Source organism: Protopterus annectens, chromosome 13.part0 (assembly GCF_019279795.1).
Source record: "Protopterus annectens isolate FY-2018-M chromosome 13.part0, PAN1.0, whole genome shotgun sequence".
Taxonomy (NCBI): Eukaryota; Metazoa; Chordata; order Ceratodontiformes; family Protopteridae; genus Protopterus; species Protopterus annectens.
In genome coordinates this window covers 520,043,549-520,065,765 of record NC_056747.1, presented here as the reverse complement: position 1 = coordinate 520,065,765, position 22,217 = coordinate 520,043,549, and positions in this window count along the sequence as shown.

Below are 22,217 nucleotides of genomic sequence, written 5' to 3'. Positions count from 1 at the left end.
ATGGGAGAGCCCAAAACTGTTCTGTACTGGTAACAGAAGATATGAAATGAAAAGTTACTGTTCCCTGTAGTAAACCTTACGAAAATTGCTGGTGCAGTTAAAGCCAGTAATTAGGGGAATACAATGCCAACGGAGCTTTTGCATATTAACAGTTTCATATCTAAGTTCTTCAGTTGATACTGCAGTCCTGTATCACTTATGTTTCAAGAAAACAACCCACTTAATGAGCATTTATTGTGTTCTGATGACACTTGTACATAATTTCATTATTCATAATTTAAGCAGGGACACTCAATAATATACAGGTTGCTATGTCAGCATCACAGCATGCAGAATATCTGCCTCTGGGACCAAAAAATCAGCTATTATGTTTTGGGAAAATTACAAGTCTTTAACAAAATTTGGTAATTATTTCAGCATCTGCACTGTTTTAGTAACACCCATTTCCTACCCCCTACTGCCTTTTTAATAGAAAATACGTTAACCTCTGTAGAGCAAGAAATAGCACATTTCACAGCAATTTATTTTCACAATGAATACATTTACATCATTAAAATGGTTATTTGCATGAGTAATATTTATAAGTAGTTGAATCACTGCAAATTTGTTTAAGATGTAATACATACAGTGACTGGATTCGCTGGGTTATATTGCTGTAGTAGGAACTCATATTAAAAATATAAAATAAACATTTGTTGCTCATTGGTTGAAACTTAACATCAGGTTTTCAGAATGATATGTATATCATATTAAGAGAATAGCAGTGCCAATAGGAGTTATAGAAAGTAATCCCATTCCTAATCCATCCCTGGCTACTGTCGAATTTAGGCAACCTGTTAGCATTTCTCGTTAAGCATTCTTGTGATGTCATAAGCCAAGAAAGTTTGTAGCAAAGCCATCTGTGGTGTCACAGCTTCTCAGAGATGTTGCTGAATGATCCCAGAGTCCTAAATGGAATCACCTGTGATTATGTTATATGATGTTATGTTCTCCAGGAGGGGCTGACACAGACAAACAACCGGTGTCAGAGCCGTGGACTAAAACTAAATTGTAAGCAACACCCATAGCACATTATTATGGCTTTTGTGTTCCTAGCAGTACGTCTACATCTGAGCCTGTTTTTTTTATCTCATGTCCTCATCCACATTTCCATTTCCAAAATGATTTAAAAGAGATGAGGCTTCTGTACCTTACATCACCTTACAAGAAAGACTTGAAACAGGGTAACACAATGAGTATTTTTGTATTGTCTATGGCATAGTTATTTCCTTTTGTCTAAGGAAGAAAGTATCCCCCAAATGCGACCCTACTTATTCTATGGCAGATTTTACAGGATATAAATATTTCACTCATTGATGTGTTACTTATGGCAAATACAAAGGACAGATTGACTGCAGTTCATTACATATGCTTGAGTATGTACAGCATGTGGGCATTCATTCGTGGACTTTGCAAGCGTGCTGGGACTGCATCCAGTAAAAGCCTATGAGATCACTTAGACTCTCAGTAATGTTTCTCAAGCGTCACTGTGGTTAACATAACTTCTCCTTTGGATCCCAGGTGACACAGTTAGACTCCAATTTCTCTTATAAATTCCACTTATCCCTCTACAATTACTACTGAAAGTCAACAGAAATGGCAGATGCATATTATTAGTAGTTGTAGGTTCATAACACCCCCCCAAGTAAATATGGTCACATATTACTATTTTTCTGTACTGCAACCACATCAAGAAATGTGTTGCTCTTTCCTTGTTATAGCTACACTGCTAACATAATTTACTAATTTACTCAGGTCAGTAGTGGAAATGCAATCATCTGTAAGACAGAAGAGGTCAAAATAGGACACAGTGTTGGGCTATTCATGTCTCGAAGAACATTTTAAAGTACATATAAAACAGGAATCACAGAACCACTGACAGTAAAATAATCAAGCAGTTCATGGGTTAGAAATCAGGAAAAGATGTTACTGAGCTGATAATTAACCAAGCAAACTACTCTATACATATACATGTTTGTACTAGTCCAATAGAAAATAGTATTGTACACATTATTAGTATGAAACGTTTTTAATCTAACATTTTGTGCACTAAACCTCAAGGAAGGATAGCTATCCTTTTTGTTCCTGAAGATAAGGACCACACAGATCCTTGGTGATAACTTTCTGTCCCACAGTACTGTGTTGTATTATCCGTATCAACTAGACATCCTCCTGACATGATAAAGGGTTATTCATTCAGACAAACAGTTCACAGTGGCCTACTTCAAGGAAATAACAACATCTGAGATTTATGATGGCTTTAGGTACAGTACAGTCCCCATTTCCCCATTCACAGAACTCATGAAAAAGAATGGAGGACTTCAGTTTGTCATTCGTGAAGGATGGGGACAAATAAAATAGTCAGGGAACATAATAAAATCTATGAGATATATCAAAGCATAACTGGATTTATGGCATACAGGAATAAAACCCTAAGTATGACCCACATGACGGGGGTACATTTAGCATCCTGAGGTGCTAGAAGCACAGCTGGTAGAGGAGATAGAAATGACTGCCTAATGGTAAGTCATCTGTCCTGGAGGGAGGCAGGCAATCTGGTCCATCACTATGTTTATCCTCCTGGATACTGACTTACATTTCTTAAGAAAAAGTGAAATTCCATTTTCATGAGATGAAATCAGGGAAATATATACATGGTTTTTACTGTCATTTCCAGTTATTACTGAGATTTTGTTATATATTTTTTTGTGCATCTATATACACACACACATGTATATATATATATGTATGTATGTATGTGTGTGTGTGTGTGTGTGTGTGTGTGTGTGTAAAACTAAGATTCTAAGTACAGAACACTCATTTTTATTATTTATTTATTTTATTTTTTATTTTACATTTGTTGACTGGGCTGGTCCAACTGGATATATGTCCATTTTCAATGGAGGCCCAGGAAGAAAAGCTCCACAAATCAGAGTAGTATTTACAAAACACAGGTACATTACAAAGTTTTGGCAATCATTACATTTCATTGCATTTAGCTTATTAATAAGAAAAAATCCTTGTACATAACAGCTATGGATATTCATACAAAATATGTATAATGACACTATTAAACTGTAAGGTCACACACACATTATTGATAATAGAAAAGTAACTCATTGAAGCAAACTAGCAGTATTAGAAGTAGTAAGTGTCAGAAGAAACAGAAGGCATTGTAAATGAGTGCTCTGGCATAATTCCATGAAAATAGCAATTATTTCCACTACTCAGACAGTCCACATTCATGGTTTTATGTTATTTTTCTAGGAAGAAAATAAAAAGCAATGCTTCTGCTCACACTAGTTACAAACAGGTATATACCATGCACGCTAACTGACCAAGGTGTGCACATGGTTACCTAAGCTTCACTTGCACCGTAGCCACCATGGTGGAAGTGTGCACATGTGCTACAAACCTTGTATATGTGATTGTACACATCAGCAGATGAGAGGGCATTTGGGTAACACCACCCCTGATGGCTACCTGAATGATGGCCACATTACAGTCAGCTTGCCCACATGGGGAACAAATGAGCACAGCTGCCGCAACCAGTCAAGTTCGCAGCAAGCAACTGGGACACTACAGATATCTTAAAGTATAAACAGGATACGAGTCAGTCAGCTTACTTTTGAAGAGATGGTTACAGTAAGGAATGTATCTAGGATCTAATAGGATCAGAATCATTTGAAAGGAACATCCTGAGGTAAAAATGTCATGAGTAATCAATCAGTTAAACTCAAAGTCTTTTTGACAGTAGATTGCACGGAAATATGGTTTTGTAATAGCCTAAACTATTGTCTTTATGATTTGAATACAAAAAAAATAATGTAGGAAAATTAAAGATGATTCAACTATTTGAAGTAGGTGTATTGATACAAAAAACATGGAAGGACTTAAGTGGTGCAAGGACATTGACTTTACATATAGCAGGCAATACCTGTGCTATGGTGCTCAGTAGCATAGACTGTCCAGTTCAGACCCATTTGTCGGACACTGTAATTGTGAGAGAGTACACACATTTTCAAAACGTGCTAGCTTAAAATCACCTCTTGTCATCCCATTTATTCTCAGCTATTATTAGTCCTCCTGACCAAAATGAAATGACATCCATGACCCACCCTTGCAGATTTGCTCTACAAAGAGTATGGTATAAAATAACACATCTCTGTTTAATATAACATCAAAGCATGTAACAGGTACATTGGATCAAAACAATGCTTTAACTCATCCTATAGACATTGAGGAAGTCTGTATTTTGATTGATTGTGTACATAATGGACTGATGGTTTTACTGCAGTCTTAAATATCTTTTGCAACCCTGCAGTAGTGGCATAGAGGGATAAAACTGATTACAGCTTAGGTTTCCGGAGGTTGAGAAGTGGCACGGGTGCTTGATCGTGGGAATTGGCAAGTCCATCCTATGAGGGAGGGAAACTTTTAAAGGGGTACACATTCATGATCAGCTTTCCTTGGTTCAGAATGAGAAAACTAATGCATAGATCCTCCTTTAGGGGAGAGGAGCAGTCCTGATGACATCGGCCCTTGTAGAAGTGAGGGGCACTTCAGTGCTGATGCTTACTGTACATTCAACCCACAGACTGTTGCTGGGTAGGCACATGGGTGCAGCATAAAAGAAAGAAATCCCAAACAATGCTAAATGATGGTTGCCTATGTGATATTGTTGTTGCTCATATCTTAACCCCAGTGATGGGGGGGGTCAATGAACTGGCCAGATAGCTGGGAGGAGACTGATGATCAACAGGCAGAGGGAACAAAGCGGAGTAAAAATAAACCTTTGACAGACTAAGTCATATTGAAGTTTAACCGGAGGAAGTCTGAGTCTCAGTAAATGACAGTACCAGAATGTAGTTTGGCTTCAGCTTTGCACACCACCTTTTTATGTTTAGTTACTGAATCCTTCCAGGTTTGTAGTATTTAGCAAACGGGAAACAATCTATTTCAGTTGCAGGGTGGATTTTTAAATAGGTTTCATGAAAAGTTAATAAGCTGAGTGATCAGGTTAATTTTAGATTTTAGACAGCATAATTATATCAATACTACAAAGTCTGTATTGCTAGTTTTTAACTGTATGTCGAAGGATGGAAGACAAAAAATGTAGATACTCTTTCAGTTCATACTTGAAAAAATAATGTAAAAATACAAATGATCAATGCAGTTGAAAAGACATAGTTTATATAAATCAAAAATGTCTCACAAGGCCCTTGGCACCTTAGCTTCACACTTTCTTAACAGTAAAAGAAACAAAGCAATTGCAACCACAAGTTTAAATAACATGGATTAACCACTGAAAGACATGATTTATAAACTGGCAGCAATTAACAATGGAATACCAATAGAAAGGATAATAGTTAAGGCAAAAATACCATAAAAATAAAGAAAGATGTAAAGTAAGTGCAATGACCATGTCAACATACACACACTATCTAACAGTTATAAAAATCTTAGTAATGTAAGGGTGGACGTGACATAATGGTTAAGGTCTCCACCTCACAAGGCACAGGGCTGCTAACCTCTGGTTATTTGCTAGGCTTGTAACAGTCTTCAGACTAATACCTAGTATTTACTTATGGGCCTATTAGTAAGTTTACAGAACTGAGGTTTGGAGGAATGGTTAAACTGTTCACAATTACAAGGTACAGGGAACCGTAGCTAAGCTTAAAATTGCCCACAAAGGCAGGTAGCTTAGTACTAATCTTGAGACTAAAATCTCATTTTGGGGTTGGCATAATGGTTAAGGTGTTTGCCTCACAGATGCATAATACAAGGTTTGGTTCTTAACCTTTGAGGGAAATTGGCTAGACTTAAAATCGTCCAAAATGGCAGCTAATCTAGTACTTACCTGTGAAACTATGAATAAACCATTACAACTGTATCGAAAAGGGCAACAACCAGTCAAATAATCACAGGAGGGATGGGAGGTTGGCCTAATGGTTAAGGTGTTTACCTTACAGATGCAAGGTGCAGGGATTGAGTCTCACATGGGGTAACTGGCTAGGCTTAAAAAAAATCACCTGAAAAGGCAGGTAGCCTAGTACTAACCTATGAACCTATGAAACTATGAACATGAAAACAGTAACAAATTATCCCATTCAGTAAAATACTGCCACCCCAAGTCAAAAAAATAAAACTACAGTGTGCACTGCACTAAATTTAAATCTAAATATTGCTTCTATCTGAATTACTGCAAGGTTCATATCACTTCCTCATTTTCAAAGAGTTTGCATGCACCAAGCATACAAAACGTAAATTAATTTACATCAGAATTATGACATTCAATTGTGCATTGTACTATCAGGCTTGTCCAGTTCTCATTCCTAATGTCATGGATTTTTCTTGGACTCTTAACCATTTTGATGTCTGACTAGGACACCTCTAAGAAGCAAGCCACAACAAAAATGCACATTGAATATTTTGGCACTACAGCTAAAATACCGAGTGAATTTTGCTTGTTAAAACATACCAATTTTTATAGATATACCAGAAGAAGCATCTGAGATGTGAAAAAGTACCTTTTTTATTTGAGAGTTGTCTCTGTGGACAGATCTTAAAAAACAGTAATTCATCAATGTTATGTGATTTCCTATGATAGAAGTTAGGACCTTAAGGCAAACACCTGCCTGAGATACTCATCAGTCAGTAAAATGGCACTTTTTTTCAATGTGAGAGTTCTAACCTTGCTAAAAAAAAAAAATAGAAAATGTGGTAACAAAATATCCATGTGAAACTTCACAAGATGTTGGTTCATTACTATAGAAGGACTTGCAAATACAGATTGCTGTAATCTTTCTCATCTCAAACCCTGCAAATATTATTATATGCCTGGTTAAGCACAGGCCTTTTGTACTCTCTAGTTATTACTCTCAGCCTGCAGGCATTGAAAACAGGTAAAAAGGCCCTTGAAGAGTAGGTATGTTTAGCCAAAAATCTGGACATCTAATAAGCACAAAATTTGAAAACCAAATATCACATAACTCTTCCTGCTTCCAGTAGGAATGTGAGGTACTACTCATAAATCCATGTTTAAAAAAAACAGAGTGACAAAAATGATGGAAAATACAAGCACAATATCAAAGACATAACATAAAATCTGTAGACTGTAATTAACTGTATTTGCAACATTCTACTAAACAAGGTAATTTATTTTTCCTTCTGAAAAAGTGAAATGTAAGATAAATGTCTTCTTCCTTTAAATTATGGGTGGCTCTAGTATGGTGGTCACATAGTGTAGTTTTCTGTGTAGTAGACAACTTCAAAAAAAAAAAAACAGAAAATTGTCTGAAAGGGTAAATCAAGTCTGAAAATAGGGGCTTACCTCCAGAGATAGGTACCTTGTGTTGAGTGGTAAATCAGAAAAGAAAATAGGAACATGCCTCGAAAACAGGCCCAGTTGCCAGGCCTGTACCTAGCTAGAAGACATTTATAATATAATTTTCTATTTTAAAATAAGCTTAATCTAGAGTAGTATTTCTTCTAGCAACAGGTCTTTGTTTTTTCATTTTAAAGAAATGAAAAAAAGTGTTGGACTTACCTTTAAGGATGAATAAATAAGTTATCTACATGTATAATGTACATCCCAACATCTGCAGAATTATAACCACTCTCCTACAGAACGTTAGTAACCATGAACAACACAGCTCATGTGTCTTTAACAAAATAAGGATTCTAGATACATGCTTCTTTAAAACTGAATCTATTTAAAGACCCATCTGTCACTGAAAATAATAATACCAGACACTTTATGCTTGATTATGGGACACACCCAATCTACGCGTAGTTCTAACAGAGAATAAATATTGCATCAAAAGGGGAAATGGGAAATAATATCCTCATTGTTCAGAAAATCTAATTATTTGGGCCAGATTAAAGGGCCCAATATCTCATTGCAATAATCTCATATCAGGCTGTGCCATAAAAGCTGATGTTTGAGAATATTGTTTAGGACAGAGAAGCCCATTTGGTCATATTTTCATTTATGCCCTGCCACAACATTACCACCTTTGTCTGCTTTGCAGAATACTGACATATCTTTTGTGCTACCCAATTTCCTGAAAGTTAACCATTCTAACTTTGAAAGGTTGAAACATCTGGGCTCACAAAGAAATTTCTAATGTAGCCAAATTCAGGCGTTCTATACCTGAAGCAATCATTTGAAAAGATAAGGTAGTATGAAAAAATCTTTTAAATCAAATTGAAGCAATATTATTTTCAAATTCCATCAAAATGTATGCCTGTAGTTTAAATTTTGACCTTGAGTGTCAGCATTTGTTTGAATGAGGTAACAAGATACTTCTCTCACACTATTATCAGAGCAGTTGTACTTTTTTAAAATAGTTTCAAGAGTTGACTATTAAATTGTTAAGCTTTAATAACTATTATTCAGACTGTGGATATGTTAGAAAATTGATACAATCATTATTTATCATATTTATTTATTTTTCACTGTATTTGTTATCATAACATTGTTTCTTTCTTATTGGCTTTTAATTGTTTATTGTTGAAGACTCTATTGTTTCGTTGGTTAGTCCATGTGATTTAAACTTGGACTAGAAATTACACTAATTCCACCCCCCCCCTACCCCCCCCCCCCACAAAAGGTGTGAAGTCAAGGCATCAGAGATTTCAATGCCCATTTGTTGTTTTACAATAGTCTTCCAGTGTTGGCCTATATGCCCCTGGTGGTACAGCTTGCCCATATGCAGTAGTAGTGTATCAGCTTGCAGTAGAGCTAAGAACTATTGCTGCAAAAGTCACACTAGTGAGAAATGCAGAACAAGATTATCTAAACAATCCTACCATGGTTTGTGATTTACTTTGGAGTTGACTGGTAAGAGAAATTTTATTTGAATTTATATTTTTTATCACTGTTTTTCACCGTTTGTGAGAAGGAATGCATAGCTTGTAGACAAGAAGATTTAGTTTAATTTTTATTTTGTTGCTTTACTTTTAATTTTCACTGTTGGTTGTTAGAAAGGGAAAGGTTTTAGACAGGCAAGCTCTAGCCATCCCAAGGGGCCTAGTCATCTATAAATTCACACAGACTGCAGAGAAGACAATCCAGAGTTTATCTAAACAATCCTATCTTGGTTTGTTATCTATTGATCTTTGCTATCAAAAGAAGTGCGACTGCAAGTGATAGTGAGCAGAAACTACCTCACACAATGTAAGGGAATTGCAGCTTTTGTCTGACTTTCAGAACTTGTACATTCAGAACAACTTTACTGTACTTACTTTAATATTTAGTTGTATATTGCTCGTGTGATTTTTCTATAGAATTTGACTTAAGTTCTCTTTGAATTCTGTGGTTACCGATTTTGATTATTCTTTTCGAATTTTGTATTTGTTTAAAGCTGAATATGGATTCCTTAAATGAGCATGCCATTAATGATTTGTTAAAACACAAATATCTTGTACAGTGCAATAAATGCTGTGCATATTTAAAGGTAACACCCAATAACACTGGTGATCTGTGCTCCTCATGTCAAAAGCTGCAGGATTTGCTTACCATTATTAGAAGTAAATCGAGACTTACTGATGATGATTGCACCTGTGCAAATGGAATGGCTTGGAGAAGTGTTGTTATATATATTAATGACTGGACTGATGAGATAAATAATGTAAGGCAAAGAACAAATAGAACACATTTAGGAAATGATGTGTCTATTGTCTGTAAAGATCATTCAGCCCCTATGAAACAAGACGATGCCCCTGACAACTTTGGAATTCTGGATGCAAGTATTCAGTAATAAGGGGTGTCCAACCTTTTGGCTTGCTGGGGCCGCATTGAGTGAACAGAAATGGTCCTGGGGCCACATATAAAATATATCATATAGTTAACTCTTTTGTTGCTCCCGAAGACCACAGTCCATCTCCTGGCTGTACTGTAGATGCATTTGAACAATGAATAAATGTAATAAATGCCTAATATTTCCCTTAAAATTCTAATTCTCATTCTAATTCTCTAATCTAACAGTTAACTCTAACATCTTAGTTAATATATCTATATATATATATATATATATATATATATATATATATATTTTACAAATAAACAGATATCCACTACAGCACTAGCATTTCTCACTGGGAAAACTGTTCCAGCAGTCCAACTACGTAAAATGTCAACATCAGCAGTCCTACAATACTATAATCCACAAAAATAAGCCAACAAATTTGCAGTAAAGTAAAGAATTCACATTACTGACTTAATAAAACAATTCTGAATAAGCTACAAGAGAGTCTCACCCAAACAAATAATTTGTGCCAGAAACATGGCCTCAAGCTAAATGCCAAAAAATGCATCATCATCCCCTTTGAAGAGAGTGATGTCCCCACAAATTATCACATTAATAACAATGTTGTAAGCATGCAATAAGTTGTATGGTACTTGAGCTCCCAGGTTGATAGAAACCTGACTTTTGACCACCACGTTGTCTCCGTTGTAAGAAAAGATTTTTACATGGCCCAATTCATTAGTAAGGGTATCTCATCCAGGGACAAAGAGGTCATAACATCCCTGTATTCTTCCTTTACAAGAGCCATTATTGAGTGCAATGCCCCTTTTGACATGTGCCTCAGCAAAACACCCTGCCAAAAGAAAGACTACAATCATTTCTGACAAAAAAGGTCAAAGGACTAAGTTCACTTAGTTATCTAAACAGACTAAAACGCTTCTTGCTTTCCTCTGTCTCTCACTGGCCCCTATAAATTTCATCACTGGCTTGCTTTCCAGGCTAAGAAAGATCCTGCCTTAAGAGACTTCCTCTACCTCAGAAATACTGGTTACACTTAAAATGCTCACTACAAAGACCACAGCCTTCACTGCAACATAAACAAGCCACTTTTTATGGACAGGTTCTTGACACAAAAACCTTCAACGTCTGTAAAAAGCTCCTCTCATTATCAAACAATGTAGTTCAGCAACATGATGGCTGGATGGATAGCCATTAATGTAGTCCTTGGGCAAGTAGCATAGCCTTCATCAAACCAGATGGAAAATCCACATACTAACCTTTCCCAGCTGGATGGCTAAGATCTAATATCGGTTACTCAAGTCTAGTTGCCCAAGAAGAGGGGCATGTTTAACTAAGAATTCCATTTGCAAAATTATATTCAGTATACATATTAAATCTCTCTCTCTTACACACACACACACACACACACACACACACACACACACACACACACACACAAAAGCCCCTACTTGTAAAATAGGCAACCTCAGTAATCACATGACACCCACCCACTGAATGAAATTGTCTGGAAGTCAAAATGTCTGAAAAAAAAATCATAATAGAGATGGATTCATCCATGTAATTTCCCACCACCAATAAATCAACAAACAGCTGCTCGGCAAAAAGTAAATCAATCAGAAAACCATAAACTATAATGCTACATACTGGTGTAAACATATAACTTGTGTCATTCCCCAGGTTAATCCATACCAAAAGATTGTTTTAGAGCTTCAGCTATGTACAAACAGCTTTCTCCTAAAAACTTAACTCATTGATATTTGCTTTGCTGTAATTATAACTGTAAAAAAAATGTTTTTAAGTTTATTCTGTACCGCAATGATTCTCACTGTTACGAGATGTAATCTCTGCCATATTGTATGAGTACTACATCCATAATTTGCTGTCTCTCTCTCTCTCTCTCATGTATTATATTGTTTTGTGTTATTTTTGGAGCTTTTCTCCCTGGGCCTCTGCTGAAAATGGACCTGTGCCCAGTCGGACTTTCCCGGTAAACAAATGTAAAATAAAATAAAATAAATAAAAATAAACTTCCCTCCAATCTAAAGCCATTTGACATTCAGACATTTTAATTTGTGCAGAAGTTACTCACAGACTTGACAGTTTACTGAGCTGTAATGCTGACCTTCGCTTTAGAAAAAAACAAATTCCCAGACTTTGTCAATAGCTCAAAGTGTAGAGAGGATTATTTATTTATTTTTGAAAAACATCTTTAAAACTGTTAAATTGATTACACACCCAGAAACACAGAAAAGTTATTGTGATTATGTAAACCACAGACTGCTGCAAGAAATCAAAGTCACATTAGCACTCTATGCTTATAACCAAAAAATTCAAAACAGACTGGGAAAATAAAAGGTGAACCTTAGAGCGAACCAAACAGACTGAATGTCAGTAAAACAGTCACTGTCAGTGGTAGATGTCCACGCCAAAAACAGAAGAGCTCAAGTTTAATTTAAGAAATTTATTTTAAGCGCTTTTCGTTTGCCTCCTAGGCAAACTTCTTCAGAAACCATTATTACTACAATAACTCTATGCTTATGTCCGAACAGATGAATCATACCTGTCAATTCCAAAAGAAGTAAAGCAGCTTAATAAGAAGGTTATTTGCAAGGTTGCATGGCAGTTTATATTGGAAATAAGCAGAGATATTAAAAAGGCTCTGTTTTTCATAATTATGCCGAAAAGTCTTCCAAGATAAATACAACTTCTGATTTAGTATGGAACCATACCTCTCAACCTTAGAGCAAGAAATCTGGACAAAGTGAAAAATAAAAGTGGGACACAGGCCCAAAAATAGTTATGCATCACAGACACCATTGAAACAACTGTGGCTGCAAACATTATACATCACTTATAATCTTTCTATCCCATTATTGTCAGTTAAACATTATATGGCTCATTCAGTCCTGCCTTCTTTTGCATCAAAGAAAACTATGCTTTGAAATGACAAATGCATTAAAAATAATACATAAAACACATTGCATCAACATCCTGCAACTTCCTACCTGCAAGCAACCACAGAACTTTCACTGAAACTAGGGCTGCTTGTTTCCCCAGAATGACAGCTCTCCCTAATTAAGTCTAATGGTATACAATCTACCAGTATCTGGACTACCTGAAATAAATGAAATTATGGCCTGTAAATTGAAAGTACACTTTGTTTAACTAAACTATATTTCTAAGCCCACTTACTACATTTTTTCAGTAACATCCCAATATCCATTTCCATGTCACTTTACAAGACACTGGCAGTGGTAGACTTGGCATCCTTCAGAACCCCACAGGCCCACACTAACACATTGTCCATTAAATGTAAATATCCATCCACTGTAAATGGCAAGAAGCTATGTCTTAAAAAATCTACTTCTGGCATGCGTACCCAAGTATTAGGTTTTGAAACAAAGAAACATATTCTCCACAGTCTGTAAGTCTCTGTCTTTAATAATCATCTACTGTTGCAGCACTCCCAACACATAAGCACACACATGCACACTAAAATCCCAAACATTTAAAAAAATGGCATTGTGCCCACTTGATTTGCCAGTATTGATGATCCGCCAAAGCTAAGCTTACTGTTGTCCAATCTACCACTGCTTAAAACCCACCAATGAAAAAACAGTACTAGGTGCTTTTTTGTTTGTCTGAAAAAGCAATACAACTTTATATGCTACAGTCCCACGTAGTTAGTCCACTACTGACCCATTAACCTAGGCTGCTGTCTCATTCTTACTCCCTGGAACTGCATTACCTTGGACGACTACTTTATTTTCCTAAGCAAAAGACACAAATTGGAAGATAAGGCAAAAATCAAGACATTCTTTGAAAATCCATACAGTTAAGAGGTATGAGTTCGTGTTCAATACAACACTCTCCCTGTCAGGAAAGCCGCAATTTAATGAAAGTGTACTCAATGTATGATATATTTGTGAGCTAACTTGTTTGTGTTCAGTAGGTAGAATGATCATTGTTAGCCTCTTTGTGCATGCGTCTCTCTCTCTCTCATGCACACACACACACACACACACACACACACACACACACACACACACACACACACACACACACACACACACACACACACTCTTCTTCTACTTTCACATATGCAATTCTGCTTTCATGCATGCACTCACTCATTCCGTATTACCTATTAACACAGGTAATTGCTGTCCCTTTCGAAGGGAACAGCGGCAAATCCATACATGAGTCCCTCTTCAGCGAGAACACACACACACACACACACACACACACACACACACACACACACACACACACACTGATTGTTCAGCGCAAAATAATGGCGTAAACACACTGACTCTTTTTTGGCTCAAAAACAAAACTAGAAGGTGCTTTGGCGCAAGCGCACACCGACGTTATCGTTACAGGTCATGGGAGCGAAAAACACAAAACCAAAAAAAGTGTTTTGGGGCATGCGTACATCGATGTTGCAGTTAGAGGTTGAGGGCCGCATGCGGCCCGCGGGCCGCAGGTTGGACACGTCTAGATGCTTTAATACATAGAAACACATTTGCCGCCTCACAGCAAGAGGTTCTCTGGTTCGATTCTTGGCTGGGGTGCCTTCTGCAAGGAGCCTGCATGTCCTCCCTGTGGTCGTGTGGGTTTCCTCCGGGTGCTCCGGTTTCCTCCCACATCCCAAAGAAATGCTTTAGGTGGATTGGACACTCTAAATTGGCCCTAGGCATGATTGCATGCGTGTGTGTGCCTTCTGTGATAGGTTGAGCGCCGGGCTGGTAACTCAACACCGTAAAACTTCACTGCCAATCATGAGCAGACAGGTGATCCGCTGTGGCAACCCCTAACTGGGAAAAGCCAAAAGAAGAAGAAGAAGAATACATAGAAACACATCAGGATGGATAGCAGCATATATAAAATACAAACAAACTGGTTAACAGACAGACCTTATATACATACATGCTTACATCTGAACAGCTTACTGCAAAATAGCAGTCAGATTTGCAGTTGCCCAGTATTTATGCACTTGTGCAAACCCTTGCATAGCTTCTTAAAGGTACATACACACACATTGATCTACATGTAGTACAGATGGCAGAATTATGTAATGGTTAAAGTTCATTAAATTGACTGTGACCCTTTGCTTGAGTTTATGTTTATCTGGAGTCAGTATATTTACTTTCTAGGGGTATGGGGGTAAAGCCCCCCCCCCACACATAAAAGCTGTCTTTTGTTTTACTTTTGCAAACATAACCTATTGGCTTACATTTGTGAATACTTTTTTTCTAAGATTTAATGGTGATTAATTGTAATCACTGATGAGTTTGTTCTATGTTTTATGTTTTGATGAAACTCACCAGCGAGTTTTCATTATAAACTCATATCATAGATAAATACATGGAGTGTTTGTATGTAAATATAGAATTGGGGGGGCTTTAGTGTGTGACATGCATTGTAGACTTATGGAACAAGACGAGTTTCCTAATCATACAGTCCAAAGTATTTAATATATATCATGCAAATCACTGTGTCATTAACTGTCTTCCAATTATCTCTTTTATGGGTTACATTAATTGCTTATGTTTGTACAAATAGGTTAATAGGCAGTTTCTATCAGTTAAGTGTGCTGTAAATTGCTTTGTAACATACTTCTGAGGTAAACTTTAATCTATTTTTTTCTGTAGCGACAGTTACTTTCTTTGATGTGTTATAGTATTTAGGTGATAGCTATGTTATAATTTGTTAGTTTTATAGTTTAATTATGTCTGGTTGTTTGTGGTTCGTATTTTTGTTTAATTCTTTAATTTTTGCACTCTAAGAACAAATAAATCTAGTTTCTGTATGATTGACTTAGGTAGGCAGTATTGTTTTTGGAAGGTTGCGTGAGTGTGGATTTTGCGCACGCAGTACATAACGCTGATGTTGTTATTAGTAGTAGTAGCATTAGCACTACTTTTATTATACTGCAGTGAATGATAACATGGACTATGTTTCATTTTCTAATTATAGCTTGTTTTTTTTTTACACTTTTATATTGCTCTTTCCTCTTAAACTAATTGTTTAGGATGTCATTTTAGATGGGCTGAGGTCAATGTCTCTGTTTGTATGTGCATTGTATAAACTTCAGCTTTCAGCAAATAGCATAAATATGGTAGTTCAAAGCTAGTTTCCAGTAGTTTTGAGGAAATGTTCAATCTACAGAATGGCTAAAGAGTTTCTCGACTGCCCCCCACCCTGCCAAAGTAAGTCAACAAATGAAAAAAATTACCACCCCTAAATGTATTTAGGAAGCAAAAATGTTCTTCTCTCTGGACACCTCTCTTATTTAGGAACTTTTATTACAATCAGTTTTGGAACCAACAAAATATAATAGTTTAGCAGTGGCAGCCCTTAGTGTGACCCACTAGAATACTTGGATAGATGACCCCTCCATGTTTTCTATAACTAATCATACCCTTTCTAGGCTGATCTTAATCAATGAAGTAGGTATGGAAGCAAGTTGGTGAGAAACTGTACAAGCAAGCTCATTGCCAGCATGCAGACATGTTAGCTAAGCTAGGAAATACAGCATTTTTGGTTCATTGACAAGGATAAAAATAAAAAAAGAACATGACTTTGAAAAAACAAATCCAAAACAAAACTCATTATCTAAAGAATTTATGGACTCTGGCAATAATATTTCTATAGTCAACAGAAGTTTTATTGTTTGTTTGTTGTACTATATAGTACAATAATTTGTTTCCAAACCCATAATTACATAGATAATTTAGTTAATATAGATCACAGGAATCTTAAACTGTGGTTCTCTCCAAAGTGAGTCAGGTTTTAGTTATGTAGCTATCACCATGTGAACAAATTCATAGCATTCCCCATGTATGATTTCATCGCGCTGTGATTATGGCATCAGTTACTCTCTTGCCGACATGATGTTTTGTCATAAAAGAGCATTATGACTTCAGGTAACAAATACAATATACAAACATGGGCTCAAATCGAATTCTAGTGAGCAATACTAAAGTATTCCTAAATATTTACATAAGTACTGGGAAGTTCAGTAGAAAGATGAGACGTGAAATGCAAACAGAACTGCATCTAATTATTGTCTTTGGAAGTAAGGCAAGGCAGTTCTACTTTAATTATGTTATAATTAGGACAACTAAATATCAAAAGTTTAAAGTGTTAATGCAGTAAGCTTTGTGGCTATTTATAGGCAGTGTTTTCTGCACGATGTTGAATAAACAGTTGTATAACTATCTCAGGAGCTTCAAAGATATCAAAATAACTTTTGAGAAGTGCTCAGCTCGTGTTCCATACCAGTCTACATATTGCCTTCCCCAGTGCTTCGTATCATGTATATTCACAGATAAGTTACATTTTCATGTAGAACTCCTTGCAATTCATTTACCTTCATAGCTGAATTGGCCCCTCATCTCATAACCCACTGCAGTAGTAGCACTGCCTGCTTGTACCAGGTGTAACAGCTATGTCAAATGCAGTGTGTTATACCTTCACTTAGAGGAAATCAAGCTGAGAGAGGTGAATTAATTTACTTTATATACTGAGAATAACAAATAATGTGGGGGATACAAATTCTAGTAACTGATGTAAGCTGAACTTGCAACTTGTCTAAATATCATTTCAACAAAGTTGTCAAAAAGATATCAGCTGTTCCCAAATACTGTTAACAAGCAACCAACCCCTTGAAATCACAACTAAGCATTGAAGGTGAGCTCATCAGAGGTTCTGGGCAGCCCACAGAGGAATGCATATGTTGCATAGACATCACTACATGTCTACACATGGGAAAGACGTGACACCTCTCTGTCCGACTAAGTTGTATCCTAAGTTGTAATTCCCACTAAAATTTGAGTCTTATTTCTGAAGGTCCTTCCAGAGAGTCACACTTTAATCCATGTGGTCGAACATACAATGTAGTACAATGCCATGGTGGAGTGGAGAGAGGAAGGGAAGAACTAGGCAACAAAGAAACATGTTAGAGTTATTCTAACAGTAGTAGTTGAAAGGACAACACATTGGTCAAGGACAATGGAAAGGTTTCAGGAGCAGAATAGCATCATAAGAACTGAGTAGCTGAAGAAGAAAGCAATAAAATGTAGCGAAAAAACTAAAGTCCTAAAAATGATATCTAGAACTGAAAGATATTGACATGAAGCAAGTACAAAGTAAGTCAAGGGGTATAATACAAAATGTTTCTTCTGAGAAAAAAAGTGAAAATGTCTTTATTCACAGAAAACAGACTCCTGAAAGGTGTTAATTCCCTGGCGTTGCAGCATTCTTATACTCACTTCTACCCAAGTAGCTGCACCCTTGATGGTGAGCAAGTTGCAGTGACTTGACCTCCAAGGATAGTAGCCATCTAGCTACTCAAAATGGGTCACAGGGATATTATCAACCAGAGGAGAAGTTGTGCATAGCAATTAATAAAGAGCTGAAGGACTTTATCTGGGAGGGGAAGACAGCAAGAGTCAAGTGGGATAAGCTGATTCTTCCAGTAGAACAGGGTGGATTGGTTTAATTAATTTGAAGGGGTATTTCAGAGCTTCACAGTTAAGACTCCTATACATAGCACAAGCAGAAAACTATATTTCAAAGTGGAAAGGAATGATGATGAAATATGGCGGAAACTCAGGAAACAAGGAGAGATGGGATTTTGGATGCAGACCTTTAAGGAGAATAACAATAATCATACAGAATATTATGTTCATAAAAGAGCAGAAAGTATTCTAAGAACTAAGCCACCATGGGATTGGAGAAAGGAGATTCTGCCAATAGGGATGACATCAACTAGGGATATAGACAATAGGCAGAGGGGGCTGGAATTTATTGGAGAAAACTGGCAAAGGAACCAATGTATTGGGAGAAAATAACCAGAGAGGGAAATATGATAGAATGGGATGACGCCAGTATTTTATTTGGATTGCAGGTTAGAGATTGCCTTCCCTATCAAGGATTGATATCAGAGTATTGGCAAAAAGAAAGAAAAGGAGAGGGGTCCTAAATGAAAGAACAGAACTGGTAGAGGTTTTAGTAGAATCTAGAACATAAGCTGCCATTTAAAAAATGAATAATTAGTAGAGCATATAAAATATTGCATGATAACTATAAGAATCAATCAGAGGAGGTTAGAAAGAATTGGGAAGAGAGAAGGGATAAGCAATTCACAAAAAAACAATGGGAGAATATATGTACATCTCCCAAATATGCAACAAAATCTAGAAGATTTAGGATTTTTGCCTGGAAATATTTGCATAGATATTTATATACCCCATGTAGACTCCAGAGATTTTTTCCTTAGGCAGACAGTAAATGTTGGAGGTGTGACGGGGAAGAAAGAGGTAATTGGAAACATATTTACTAGGAGTGCAGTAGATTGGTGTAGTTTAAGGATTCCTTGCAGACTGCACTATCGGAGATGCTGGGTGGGCAGATTGGTCTGACAAGGGAGATGATACAGAACTGGAATTGCCTAGGCATGGTAAGGCCTTGCTGTGTCTAATAATGGTGGCTGCCAAAAAAGCAATTACTAGAAAATGGAAATCAAAATCTAAATTCGCACGTGGGATTATATTTAGATACTTGCTATATGATTAATTTGCAACTTATGTGGCCTCATTCATGCTCCACAACTGTATGCTGTGTATCTTAATTGTTAATGTCTATCGTTTCCACTTCAAAAGCTCGCAAACAAACTGCGCTGACCATCCCTGCTTGCTCATAGAAAGTCAGCTACGGTAGGAAGACTGTTTTCTCTTGAATTTATGCCTTATATCTCTACATGTTCTTTTAATTTCTCATGCTGTGTATTATATTTGTTTCTGCTCATATGCCGTCTCTAAAGACGCTATCACCCACATAGAGCTGTGCTTCTGTGAAGCTTCTAAAGGATCGGCAATTGTTGTCGCACCTTTAGCGGAGCGTTTTGCACTGATTTTCTATTCTTCCCCATTTAAAAAAACTAAAAGGCGGGTCAACGAAATTAGCGACACTATACGCCAAGTACATCACCAGTTATCCTTACATGCTCCTATAAATGGCCCTGTGTTTATGTACTGCCTATGAGAGATAAAACGTGTCCAAAAAGAGATACTGCTGAAAAAACAGGCTGAAACTGGAGAAATCTCTTTATAAAACACAAATAACGATACAGCAAAGCTTTCATGTTTAAAACCCTTCCTCAGTGCATTACAATCCTACAATGGAAGACATGTTGAATAAATAGGGGTCTGATAGTCATATGACCTGCAGCCCAATAGTCACATGACATACATAGATATATTTCATTATACATTAAGACTAATACAAATTAAAACAAATATACATGTTAATAAAATATTACCATAACCTGGTTTGTTGTAAGTGCTATAAAACTGGTTTCAATGTAACCATGTCATTGAGTCCTGGAGAGTGGTCTGCTTCTAATCTAACTATCCATTGGTACTCTTTTAGTTCAAGTATATTATTAATATCCCCTCCTCGTGGTGTTTTGTCAACAGTGCAAATGACTCTAAAGGAAAAACTGTGTGAATTGCCTTGTTAACCAATCAATCGATAAGCACGATACCGTTGACACCCTCTAGCGCCAATGACGTCAATACTGAAGCGACAGAATCAGATAAACGCTCGCAAACCAGCAATGACCATGGAGCCACACAGAGAGGAAGAATGCAACAAACCACATTAAATCAGCCGCGTTTTCAACTGACCCATGCGGAAGCTGTTGAAGAACGAAGCAATTCCAAGACGAGAACAACACCGATACATAAGGGACCGAATGTGAACAAAAGAAAAAATGAAAGCCCTTTGGGACTAAACAAACAATTCCGCAAATAGAACAAGGTATATTAAATCTCTCTAGTTTCAATCTAGATGAAGCACACTACTCCCTTTTAAAAAAAGGGCTGAACTTTATTCCAACAGCTAGTGAAGATATCGTACATGTACTGACTGATTTAAAATTATTTGTTAGAACAGTAACTCTTAAAATGCTTTTTGGTAATGCATGTAATACGGGAGCCTTATGTAAAAGACGCAGCACATTCATTCCCAGTAATGTGCCAGTGCTAACGGCTTTTAATGATATTTGTGAACTAGAGATAAGAAAGTTATATACAGACAATAAGAGCACTATGAAATTGAATTTGACATACTTAGAACACAAGGCACTTAAATCACTTATTAATAATCAAGATATTATAGTCAAATCTGCGGACAAGGGAAATGCTATAGTTATCATGGATAGAGCCAAATATGTAGACTCAGTGTATCAATTGCTCAATGATGATGAAACTTTTAAAAGTATAAGTATGACTGATGTTAAGAAATGTATAAGTGTTATAAATATGGTAATTTATGATATGCAGTTACAGAATGATATTGACATAGACTTATTTAATTTCTTCACAGTACCATCTCCAGTTATACCCTGCTTATATGGTGTACCTAAAATACATAAATCTGTAAATGACCCACCCATGAGACCTATAGTCTCAGGTGGTGGGTGGATTACTGAACCTATCTCAATCTACTTGCAGCAACAACTCTATCCTTTTATAGAACATTGTGATACAGTCATAAAAGATACAACAAACTTTCTAACTATCTTAAGAGAGTGGCACCTTACATCATTGGTTGAACAAACAATTGAAAGAGAAATATTACTGGTGACGTTAGATATAACATCTTTATTCACGGTAATACCAAATATATATGGGATTGAAAGTATTAGAGAGTTTCTAATGACTAATTCACCCTTTACAACAAGTAAGATAGAGAATATATGTAGTTTATTAGATCTTGTTCTAACCAATAATATATTTCTCTTTAATAAACAACTGTATATACAAAAATCTGGTGTAGCCATGGGCACTTCAGTGGCAAACACCTACGCCAACCTAGTTTTGTATATATGGGAAAAGAAATATTTACTAAACAACAGTAATCCGTTCATTGATAAGGTTGTATTTTACCAACGTTTTGTAGATGACTGTTTCATGCTGTGGAAAGGAACACAGAATGAGCTTCAAGATTTTATATGTTACTTAAATAGTACCACTACGTTCCTAAAATTTAAAATGGAAAGCTCATATGAGAAAATAGTCTTTCTTGATTTACTATTGTACAAAAAGGAAGGTTCACTACATATTACCATACACCAGAAAGAAGTACATGCAGGAAGATATTTACACTTTGAGAGTATGCATGCACCACATGTATTCAGAAGTATAGTGACATCGCAACTCAGCAGAGTCAGCAAACTAAATACAGAAGACCAAAATTTTTTTAGACAGTTAGATAATATGTCTAAAGAACTAATAATAAGTGGTTACTCTAATAGCCTTTTACTTGAAGCCAAAAACAAAATCATGGCAGATAGAAATACTACACTAAGACCAATTTATACATATGGTAATCCAG